Source organism: Canis lupus, chromosome 6, assembly GCF_011100685.1.
Source record: "Canis lupus familiaris isolate Mischka breed German Shepherd chromosome 6, alternate assembly UU_Cfam_GSD_1.0, whole genome shotgun sequence".
Classification (NCBI taxonomy): Eukaryota; Metazoa; Chordata; class Mammalia; order Carnivora; family Canidae; genus Canis; species Canis lupus.
This window is the reverse complement of record NC_049227.1, coordinates 27,497,673-27,506,795: the sequence shown is the minus strand read 5'-3', so window position 1 is coordinate 27,506,795 and position 9,123 is coordinate 27,497,673. Positions and strand designations below refer to the sequence as shown.

At 44.8% G+C, this 9,123-nt stretch overlaps 1 long non-coding RNA gene across 1 annotated transcript; it reads right to left on the bottom strand.

Annotated features, from left to right (window-relative positions):
* Positions 1 to 1,588: 1,588 nt before the first annotated feature.
* Positions 1,589 to 5,732, bottom strand: LOC119872194. The gene is made up of 3 exons (XR_005360890.1): positions 5,543 to 5,732; positions 3,652 to 3,711; positions 1,589 to 1,942 (listed from the first exon to the last, which is right to left on the bottom strand). It is a non-coding gene; the product is annotated as an uncharacterized LOC119872194 (long non-coding RNA).
* Between the last annotated feature and the right edge of the window lie 3,391 nt (positions 5,733 to 9,123).

Below are 9,123 nucleotides of genomic sequence, written 5' to 3'. Positions count from 1 at the left end.
TTTTATTTTTCTTTGCTTTCTTGTGGTTCTCTGAAGAAAGAGGCAATAGAGCATGGAGGTTAAGTAGTTCGGAAGTGGACACACCTTGGTTTGGACCCTAGATCTGTTACTTATTAGCTATGCAGTGTTGGGTGTCAGAACCTCTGTGCCTTTCAAGGTTTGTTTTTTTTTTTTTTTTTTCTAAACTGTAAAATGATTCTATTTTTTTTTTGAGAATTTATTTATTTATTCATAAGAGACACAGAGAGGCAGAGACACAGGCAGAAGGAGAAGCAGGCTCCCCACAGGGAACCTGATGTGGGACTTGATCCCAGGATCCTGGGATCACAACCTGAGCCAAGGCAGATGCTCAACCACTGAGCCACCCAGGTGCCCCAAATAGTTCTAATTTTTAAACAAATTTCTTAAGTTAATTCTTTATGCAAAGTACTTAGCACTATGCCTTACCAATAGTCAGAACTCAATCCCATTATTTTGCAAGCATATATATTTATGTACACACATACACACATATACATATATACATCTATATATATATATATATATATGCACACATATATAATCACATGTTCTCTTTGATGACACTTTTCCAATCCCATTTATCCTTAATTTAAATATCTTTTGCATAGTAAATGCATAATATATGTTGGAATGAGTGGATGGCTAGAATGAATAAACTCATGAAAGAAATCGTTTCACCTTGCACATATAACCTATATATCAACCAGGATGAGCTAAGTTATGCTCTAGGAACAAACAACCCTACATCTCCATAGCTTGAGCAGGAATCTATCATGGGTCAGCTGGGGCTTCCCCTCCTGTCTCTGGGACCCAGATGGATGGAGCAGCCACTCTGGAGTATTGCCAGCACTACGATGGGAGAGAATGTGCATGGAAAATCACATTCTGGGTCTTAAAAGTTTCCACTCAGAAGAGACCTGTTCTGTTCCTGCTCATGCTTAGAGTTTGATGAAACAAGTCGCATGCGCATACCTAAGTGCAAGAGGGTGAGGAAGTGCAATTCTCTTTGTGACCCAAGTAAGAGCAGGCCGCATTTGATGGAAAGCGCTACCTGACAGACCTGTTACACTCTCATCCCCCAGAGACCTCAGACCCATTTCTCTTTGTCATGACTAGATGGTATGCAGATAACTAACCACATATCACGACCCCATCTCTAAGTGCAGGCCATATAACATTGTGAAGAGGGTGATTAAACCATAATGCCCATTAAGTGCTCTTTCTAGAACTAGCAAATACATACAGAAAGTGTCATGGCTACGTTTTCCTGTGCAGCAAGGAGCCTATTTACAGCTCAGATCTGACAGAGGAATAACTACCTCTTCTCAGGTAAAAACACAGGAACTAGCCCTCACTGAGTTCCCCCAAAAGAATGTTAATTCTACAGGAAAGAATCTAATGCTAAAGAGGACAGAAGGACAGAAACAGAACAGTTGGATGAGGGAGCTAAGAGGGGAGAGACTTACAGAGACAGAGATGAGGGAACAGGGCACGGAGAGGGTGGGAGAATGAGCAGCAAACTGGGAGGAAATAACATCTGCCATAGAAATAAACGACTATGAATAAATTCAGAACAAAGCTTAGGGCTTTAGAATAAAAAGTTAAGACATGAGGTTTCCAGCATAGAGTCAAACAACATGGGGCTCCGATTATTCAAACCAAACCAGAGTAATTCTCCTAGGCACACTGGATGAAGAATTCTTGCCACTTTCTTAGCAGAGAAGGAGGCTGAGATCAAGTTGGAGTGTCTGCTTATTAATCCATGTCTCCTTTGCAAGTGTCCACTATTAGACCTTATCTAATAGATAGCGCTATTTGTGCTGTAAGCTCTATTCTTGTGGTTGTAGCTGATTGGACCATTTAATCCAAGATGAATCAGTTCACAGTCTTATCTCAGCCAGTGAATTTGTTTTTCAAGATTCTAAAGTAAAAGACAAAGAAAATATATAGGTCACTTAGCCTGTAATTTATGTGGTGTTCATTCATTCAACTAATTTTTCTTGAATGCCCATTTGGGGATTTACAGTGTCCACTCCCTTTCCACCTGGCTGTCCTTAATTCTATATCCCTGGTTATTTATTGAGATTGATAGAAGTATACTTCAACCAATTGGATGGTTCTCATTCAGCAGTCATGCTCTGTTATCCCTAATTATTCTGCATTGAATTAATTAATTAAATATTTTATTTATTTATTTGAGAGAGAGAGAGAGAGAATGAGCAGGAGGGAGATTGAGGGAGATGGAGAAGCAGACTCCCTGCTGAGCAGGGAGCCTGATGTGGAGCTCTGTCCCAGGACCTTGGGATCATGACCTGAGCCAAAGGCAGACACTTAACCAACTGAGGCACGCAGTTAAAATTTTAACTTTATTAAAATGACAGAGGGCACCTAGGTCTCTCAGGCAGTTAAGCATTTGCCTTCAGCTTAGGTCATGATCCTGGGGTCCTGGGATCAAGCCCCAAGTGAGGCTCTCTGCTTGGCGGGGAGTCTGCTTCTCCTTTCTCTGCCTGCCGCTACCCGTGCTTGTGCTGTGTGTGTGTGTGTGTGTGTGTGTGTCAAATAAATAAATAAAAATCTTTAAAAAAAATCCTCCAGGTATATACCATTCCATAAAGACATCTGACTTGAGAAGCTGTCTTCTGATTATTTCAGCAGAGGAATCCAGAGGAGGGAAAATCAGGACATCTCACTCAATCCGCTGACTTCTTTATAGAACTTTGCCTTCATCATTTGTGCCCAGAAGTTCTGTCTTCCACACACATGGAGGAACTTCTGGGCTCCCATCCTGCCCCCCATCTATCACAAAGCACACACAGACACAACTGCTGGCAGATGCTGTGGCCATGTGAGAAATGCACGGAGACAAATGCTAACATTGGTTATGCAGAATGCACTAGAGTGAAGCCTGTATGGTGCTTGTCAGAAGCTTACACCCCAGATTTTCTGGGGGAGTTCCAACTTAAAATAGCCTGTCTTGCTATCCCCACAGACACTTATTTTTGGCAGATGGTGCATCCCAATTTTTGGTTTAGGAGACACTTTCACTTTACATATACTGTACACTCAGACATACTCCAGAAAGGGTCCTAATCCTGCTGGATTAAGACACTTTCATGGTGAGAGAGGCACTACTCCCATTTTAATGGTCTCCAAGTTCCTAGAAATAGTCTCTCTGTAGTAACTGTTCTATTCAATGGTTTTCTAAAGATCCTGAAACTGCCATCTGATTAAAACCTTGTTTCCAACCTGTGCCATCAGTGAAAGACCTGCAGTTAATAGCATTCACAGCATCTGGAATCACTAGGTGACACTGCATGACATGCCTTTAGATCTCTTCAGTGCACATAATAGATGCTCATTAAAAGATCAATGAGTCTGGGGTGCCTGGGTGGTGGCGCAATTGGTTAAGTGTCTGACTCTTGGTTTTGTCTCAGATCATGATCTCAGGGTCATGAGATCAAGCCCTGAGGGCCCTCTCCCACACTCCGTGTTCAGCATGGGGTCTGCTTAAGACTTTGTCTCCATCCTCCTCTGACCCAACCATCTTGCAAATAAATAAATCTCTAAAAAGGCAAGTAAAAGGAAATGTCAAAATGCATCCATGTTTTACTTCAATAAACATTTACTTACCTTTTTTAAAAAAGGAAACTTTATTTCAAGATTCTAAATGTCGAATCAGTATCACCTGTCCTTAATAGATGAAAAGGAAGAAGTAAAAATAAATATAATGGTATTTTTACTTAGGCCTATCCTAATTGAATAGAATAGTTCTTTTAAAAAAAAAAAGTTTTCTGCCTGTGGATGCCTCAGGGTCTTTTCCACCCTGTCCCTCCATCTCCATAAACTGTGAGGCATTATATATTTAGCAAACATCTGTGTAGCACTCACTCTGTGCCAAGTACTGTTTGGACAGCTTTACAAATATGAACATAATTCATCCTTTTAATAATCTCACAAAGTAGGGTATGCAGTTACCATCCCCATTCTACCGATGAGAAAACTGAGACTCAGAACAGTGAGGTGACTTGCCAGAGGGCACACAAATGGAAGGCCAGGCTGTCTGGCAGCAGAATCTATATTTCTCATACCTGGAGCCCAGATCTTACTACAAAAATACCACTCCCCACTGAGAGGAGTAATGTTCTTGGAGAAATGGCCAATTCCTGGCCTGGAGCAGGTGAGCCTGGCTCATCTAATTGTTCCAGGGAGCAAGGGAGTGTCAGAGGTGATGGAGATGTGTCAAGAGGAGCCCCTGATCCAGCATTATGGGACTTGTAATGTCCAAATTTGGGCACAGTTTTGGCCTGAGAAATGACAGGACTTGATTGTTATACACTGAATACCTACGATTTCCTGAGTCCACAGGGACTCTTGAGACAGAGAGAGGGAAAGAAGGAGAAAGGGAACAAAGGGAGAGAAACAAAGAGCTTCTTTAAGAAGAATACCACCAAATACAGATGCATTAATAGAACAAGAAAAAATATCATTTTTAAACTTGCCACATAAGAATCATTTCAGGGGAGAATTAGCAGCAGATGCTTTCACTTCCAGGAGAAAGGTTACTGGGAACAGAAAATTTGTCCAGTGCCAACAAATCACCTGTGGCTGCCTTTCTCAAGTAAAAGGAGGTGAACTGTGCCTTCACGATGGGTGGCCTGGTACCACCACCTTAATGCCTCCTGACGTGGTGCCCTTTGAGTTACAGAGCGTCATCTGTAAGGGATCCTTGCCAAAAAGGTAAAATTTGAATCTAATTCAAATTAACTAGAATCTAATTTAAGCTGAATCTAATTCGAATTCACTAGAATCTAATTTAACCTGAATCTAATTTAGATTTGAATTCCAGTTTACAGAAGGAATAGGGGCCAGGGGCACAAATCAAATGACAACATGAGATAGCAATCAGGCAAATCCAGAATGTGGGATGTTCTCCAAGACAACTCATCCAGACTACAAAAAACAAAGACAAAAACAACAACAACAAAAACAACCCGACATCATAAAAATATGCATGTGTTTGGGGAGGGTAGCAGTGCTGATCTCTGTCAAATGATGCAACAGAGAATAAACAAACACAGTACGTGTATCTTGATTGGCTAGTGGTTCAGATAAGCAACGAAATGTATTGGGACAAATGCGGGAATTTGTTTTTTTTTTTTAATTTATTTTTTATTGGTGTTCAATTTACTAACATACAGAATAACCCCCAGTGCCCGTCACCCATTCACTCCCACCCCCCGCCCTCCTCCCCTTCTACCACCCCTAGTTCGTTTCCCAGAGTTAGCAGTCTTTACGTTCTGTCTCCCTTTCTGATATTTCCCACACATTTCTTCTCCCTTCAAATGCGGGAATTTGAATTGGGATATTAGATGTTCTGGAATCTTTGTTCATTTTCTTAGGTGTGATAATGATGTGGTAGTTGCATGTGGGAATGCCTCACTCTAGGAGACCCGATGGAGTGGTGAAGAGTCATGATGTGTGTAATTTAAATGGTTCAGGAAAAAAAAATATACACACATACCTGCAAATAGACGATAGTGCGATAGGTAGGTAGATGGATAGGTGACCCGTCTTCCCAAAATGTTAGCTGTTGAATCTAGGTGGTCTTTGTTGTACTACTCTTACAACTTTACCGAATATTTTAAAATTTTCATAATACCAAGTTGAGGAAAGTAAAGCAGAATCTGTGCTCTTAATGGCCCTGCCCCGAAGTCAGACAGAGAAGCTGCTCTGGGATCTGTCCCCTCTAGTTGCCTCACGTCCCATCACGTGGCCCTCAGGAACCTGTTAGACCACAGTGTTCCCATCAGGAACCTGTCAGACCACAGTGTTCCCACAGATGAAGAAATGTGCTCAGGCTGTGGAATGTGATACCAGGCCTTCCAGGAGCAAGGGCAGCTCCCAGCTCTGTCTGCTTAAGTGGGGAGCCCGAACATTTCCTCCTTTTATGGGATTGCTCTATCTTGCCCTGTGGCCCTTAGTGCCCTTGTTTTGGCACCATGTGCAGAGAGTGGCTGCAGAGTCACCCTTGCCCCCACCCCACCCTGTATCTCCTGTCTACACAGCAGGTTAGAAGGGGTTCAGGATTGCCTGGGGCATCCCTTTCTGAATTGTCCTCCTTTCTTCTGAAGCTTAGAAATCTGCTGTGACATTTATTTGTAGATAATATGCTGTAAATTTGCCCCCTCCTAGACCCAACGCAGTGCTCTTTGGCAGGTGAGAGGCACATGCCATGGGGCTCCCGGAATTGGAAGTTAAGGCCTGGCATCTGCAACCTGGATGGCTATCATGAATCTTTCTAGAAGAACGCTTTCTCTGAGGTTAGGCCAAGTGCCACCAAGCATAAGCCTTCCCCTCAACTGCACGGTCAGAAGCCAGCTGAGCTGCTTCCACAAGCCTCTGAGGCCTGGAATTTGGAAATGTGCTGCTGGCTCTGTGGATGTTCATGGTCACAGGCCAGTAGAGACCGAGTTGAATCTGTCACAGGGAGCAACCAGCAGCTGACACAGACATTTCATCCAAAGAGAGGTGCTTTTGCATTTCTCCTGGCTCCCTCCAGGGCTCTGAGCTTCCTCCTGGGTTGCTCTGGGCATGCCCAGCCTTGCCTTTTGTTCAGCCACTAGAAAGTCCTACGTGAGATTTAACCTCAGTCTGTTGTGCTGTAGCTTGGATCCATTTCTCTGTTTTGTTTTTTGACTGATTCTAATTTTGGGAATAGTTAAGTATTATTTCTTTAAACCTTCCTATAGGGTGACTGACTCATCTTGATTTGCCTGGGACTTTCCTGGATTGACCACTATAAAATTCACATATGCAAGGAAACTCCTCCATCCAGGGAAACTAGGAGGCTTGGTCATCCTTCCCTCCCCTCTTCTCTCCCTGCTTCCTGCCTTCATCCCACAAGGAAAGGTTTCCACCTGTGCTCATTCTTCTTTGCACCAGCACCGCCTAGGAGGTGACTGTCAGGACCACCATAATAGCAGACCATAATGACCATAATGTCATTTATTGAGACAGGCAGACTGCCCTAGCTCCATCAGTCATCACCAACCTTGGGAGGGGGGGGTTCTAGCCCCTTCTCTCACACATGAGAAAACCAGCATAGACTCAGGTTGTAGAACTTGCCCAAAGTTATGCAGCTGGAGATGGGGGGAGTTGGGCTTCTGATCCAGTTGAGAGGTTTTGGCCCCAAACCCCTGTCATCCACCCAACTTCAGACACAAGGCCACCATGACCTGCGGGTTCCAAGTGGCAGGACCCAAGGGCCGGACATGAGGGACCTATGCTCTAGTGGATCCGTGTCTGTGTAGATGGAGACAAAAATTCTGAGTAAAACCCTCAGTTTTTCATATTCTGTCCAGAGACCTTGGGTCGTGGCGCTTACCTCTCCCTCCTCACCTCTTCTTGCTCCTCCACATGATGCCTATACCCCTGAACCACACTCATTCTTCCTGCCTGCACACAGGGCTCCACCCTCCCCTTCACTGGAGTCTGTACAGCGTGGTGTTAAACAGGCCTACTGCCCAGCACCTCCCAGCCTCCTTCACAGACCACCTATTCTCGCTAGGCCTGGAATACCAGGTCGAACCATCCCAGTTACACCTAGACCCTAGGATAAGTCTCCTACTCTCTCTGTACCTCAGTTTCCTCCTCTGTAAAATGGGGATGATGGCGAGGTTAAGAGTGGCGTAGGTCTCTGATGGAGCTCATACTCAAGGGGAAAATAAACAAAAACAAGGTCATAATAGTAGCAGACATTGATCCAGTGCTCCTTCTGGGCCAGGCACTCATGTTCCTCTGCACATTATGTTTATGAGTTCATTTGGTCCTTGCCAGAGCTCTTGGGAGTAAGTCTTATCTCTCCCACTTTGAAGACAAGAATATGGAAGCACAGAAAATAATTGAGTAGCCCCAGGTCTCCTAGTTATTGAAGGGTGGCTCAGGCATCTGAAGCCATGTGCTGTGGCTTGAGAGCCCACACGCCACTTTAGATACCTACTAGTGATTTGTAGAGAAAGCAAGGGATATGGTAATAGAGTTGGTTGGAGTGAGGGTTATCAGGGAAGACCTCACAGAGGTGGTGTCCCTCATGAATCATGGCAATCTGGCAGGCAGGGGAGGATCTAGCCAGGCAGATCTCAAGTCCTGGCGACTCATTTAGAATCACCTAAGGATAGCCTTAGGAAATGAAAAGAAAAAGAGAAAAGAAAGAAAAGAAGGAAGGAAAGAGAAAAAAAGAAAGGAAAGAAAGAAGTAAGGAAGAAGGAAGGAAGGAAGGAAGGAAGGAAGGAAGGAAGGAAGGAAGGAAGGAAGGGAGGGAGGGAGGGAGGGAGGGAGGGAGGAAGGAAGGAAGGAAGGAAGGAAGGAAGGAAGGAAGGAAGGAAGGAAAAAGGAAGGGAGGGAGGAAGGAAGGAAGGAAGGAAGGAAGGAAGGAAGGAAGGAAGGAAGGAAGGAAGGAAAAAGAAATGTAATGCTTGAGCCCTACTCCAGAGCAATTCAATCTAACCTTTATGGGTAAGCCTCAGCCTCCTCTGCCTTTTTAAAAGCCTCCCAGGAGAGTCCATGCGGTGAAGATTGAGAAGTGCTGGTCTGTGGGGGGAGGCATTGCAGGGAGCGGGAACACACCTCCACCTGTTCCCAGGACACACATGTCTCGGTGGCCTCCTTCTCCCTGCGGCTGGCCCTGATGCATAAATGAAGGAAGGGCAGGAGAGAGGAATGAAAACCCTAGTGCGGGACAAGGTTGCCTGCAGCTTTTGCCTCCTGCGTTAACAGGAGGCCGGAAGGGGGCTGAATCAATACGGCTGCCCGTCAGGCCCCCGATGACAAATGACATTCTGAACTGGTATCTCCCCAGATACTTCTAAGCTGACCCTTGGAGATAGCTAATAAAAGACCCACCTGTCTTCCAAGATTAACGACTCAGGGAGAAAGACACAGGGAGGGGGAGCCAGCGAGCAGGGGCTCTGGAAACCTTTGCTGCCCTGGGAGCCCTCCCTACGGACACAGTGAGGAGCGGGAACAAAAGAAGCCGTGGGACAGAAGTCAGGACTGGCTCCACCGTTGGTTTGCCACCCTTCTGCTGGGAAGCCCATCCTGGCT